Raw genomic sequence first — 2913 nt, 5'->3', positions numbered from 1 at the left:
GTCTCAGATTAAGTGATATTTCCGTGAGTTGCTTCGCAACGTCTTCGATCATCATAGGACTGCTCCAAAAATATTTCGTCGCCAGTAGATAAATGTTTTTGTTTTTATTTTAACTTTAATGTTTCTTTGTATTAGGCTTCGACAGCAAATTTTCGAATCACATACGATACACTGAAATGTTACCAAGACGGTAGCGTATTCTATTTGAACTACAATCACGTAACAATGTATGAGCTTGATTGCGAATGCATTTTCCTTTTTAGAAATAGTAAAATAGTAATTTTGCCGACATTCCTCTGGCATGGAAGAGTTTTCATAGCGTTAGTTTTAATTTAGCCTAAGTAAAATGGAATTAGGCCTATAAGAATCGTAACAACAGGTATTTATAGTACTTTAAGAGGGTATACAAGACATTGACAGTAACGTGTATTTTTATTGCAGGCTTGCGAAAAACCTACAAACAAGAAAAGGCAGTAGGAGAGGGAACTCTGGAAACCGCCTAGAACTTCAAGTGCTGACGCATCTTCATCACGTTCCATAGAGTAAGTACTAGTACCGCTACTCTATTAGTAAAGTTCATTATTGCTATAGTAATTATTTCCTTAAACTGAATTAAGTGGGTGAAATAACAGCTGTTCAAATTTTGTTATCTAATGAAGCACTTTTGCAGTTTCTTCATAGCATAACTGCTGTCTGAACTCACGTCAGTGAAATATCACTTTGAGTGCTGCCCAGCTCGCCTTCGGGTTCCGTACTTGCCACAGGAAGACACCATCAGAGAGTGAAATGGTGCAGGGAACGAGTCAGTTTGAACCTATCCTCATGAACAGCTCAGGAAAGGATATTGCCTCAAGGTTTGTAGCCATACACGTTGTAGCGTATCATTAGGGCCGCACAAAAATTTTCCGTACGAAGGCTGCACTAATCACTTGCCTACATGTCTGTGCTTATATACCCGCATCGGAGTCGTGCCAGCTTCCATATTCACTACAGCAATGCCCCGAACTGAAATTTTTTGATCACTCCTTATGGTTGCGTGCTTTCAAAACCTGGTAAATCGGAGACGTTTAAACTGATAAGAGAGCGACTTGTTTGGTATATGCTTAGGAAAAAGATCTCCACAAAATTTGTTATTTCTGTCAATATCCGACATCTGCATGCAATCTCGTTAGTCTTTCATTAACAACAAGCTGTGATTTATCAATTGCAACTGCAGTTTTGTACATAACCGTGCCGTTTTCCTAAGTATGACTTACTAACGACTATTCAAAGTTATCTTCATCAATTTTGAAAAAAAAAAATCCTAACATGCATACTCAACAGAACCAAATTCATTCTTTGTGTGAAAACTGTGCAGCCTTCCAAATGCTTCCACTTGAAATAAGTAAGCAAATCCATCCATTTATATTTGCCTCGTAACTTGAGTTTTTGAAAGTTATTGAATTTCTAAGCTTAAGATACCATGCTAGTACTTAGAAACTGAACTTTTGTCTGGCAATGTGTACCTGGCATTAAGCTGTTAGGGCATGCACTACAATAGAAACAGCTGTTTCAGAATAAAATTTTGTCATCAGTTGCACAAATATTTTTATTTCACAGATTAAGACAGAACCTGTTTTAATACCACAGCAAATAAAAGTAAATTCGTTTCCACTGCAATAATGCATCCAGAAAACTGGAGATATCATAAAATACAAATAAGATGTCAGATTAATTCGTAATACAGTAAAGTAGCTAGCAAATCATGCACCTGAAACTTTTTCATTAAATTCTGCAGACTATATAATTATTACACGAGTTACTTCCTTCTAAGAAATCCATTGGTGAGGTTAAAAAATATCTGTGATGTGTAAAATATGTTGAGCCATTTATGTATGTAATAAACAAGAAATCCAAGAAAATTTTGAGAAATAGAATTAGCTACAGATAATGTGTCCTCTAATTACATTATTGTTTGTTGCTCTCACAGGAAGGCAAGCTATGAAGCTGTGCAGAAGCAGGCACAGCAGAGCAGGACCACAACACCAGGAAGCAGCAAACCACAGACAAGCCAGACATCAAATCCATGGGGTCCTGTTTTTAAGAACAAATCACATTTTGTTGACATGCACATCTGTTAAAAATCACATGTATTATTATCAGAAAAAACTTTCAAAATAACTACAATGTTACATAGCTAACATCATTTTTTCATTTCTTGCTTACATGATCCATAATTATTTATTCTCATAAGTATAACATATGTAAACTCTTCTGTGTATTTTCAAATCCAGTATAAACAAAGAGGTTAGAATGTGCAATGTATGCTCAGAGTTCTGTTAATTGCATGATGAATCAGAGAGAGAATGAAAATAATTTACTGTCTACATGGTAAAAACAGTTTTCTTAAAAGACTGAATACGCAACACAGGTTATCTGTGAGGACCATGATTACAAATATATTAAGATGGTTTGCTTTCAAACTAGTCACTGGAGTTCTGTGTTGCTGTTAGTTCTGACTTAAGATTTTAATGTTATCAGAGTTTGTATATTAGTCTATATAAAACCACATCAAAATAACTTAAAATGATTGGTTATTAAATGCTCAAGCACAGTTGCTGTAAATACTACGAATGGCACAACAAAGGACTGTAATCATGCATTTTAATGTGCCAGTACAATGTGTTACTCAATAGTTTTGTAGAATAAAAAGTGAAACAAGTCTACAAGCATCACATTTTCTCTCTTCTGTTATAATTTTCCTCTTCAAAACTTACTGTTTTCTTGTGGTTTAATGATGAAAAGGCAGTTATAAGAACAATTTTTCTTAATAACCTTTAGTAGTTTGACCAAAATTCTTCAAACTGTCTGAAAAATGGTGTACCTCTTAGTCCATGCGAACAAATGAATGTGTCAGCTAGTATGTTGAGTGAT

At 35.0% G+C, this 2913-nt stretch overlaps 1 long non-coding RNA gene across 1 annotated transcript; it reads left to right on the top strand.

The window, feature by feature from the left end:
• Nucleotides 1-670: 670 nt before the first annotated feature.
• LOC126474057 (uncharacterized) lies at nucleotides 671-2711 on the top strand. Its single transcript, XR_007586565.1, has 2 exons — nucleotides 671-854; nucleotides 1970-2711. It is a non-coding gene; the product is annotated as an uncharacterized LOC126474057 (long non-coding RNA).
• Nucleotides 2712-2913: the final 202 nt, after the last annotated feature.

The sequence above is a fragment of the Schistocerca serialis genome, chromosome 1 (assembly GCF_023864345.2).
Source record: "Schistocerca serialis cubense isolate TAMUIC-IGC-003099 chromosome 1, iqSchSeri2.2, whole genome shotgun sequence".
In the NCBI taxonomy this organism is placed as follows: Eukaryota; Metazoa; Arthropoda; class Insecta; order Orthoptera; family Acrididae; genus Schistocerca; species Schistocerca serialis.
Note: the sequence above shows the minus strand (reverse complement) of the source record. Positions and strands in the feature narration are given on the sequence as shown.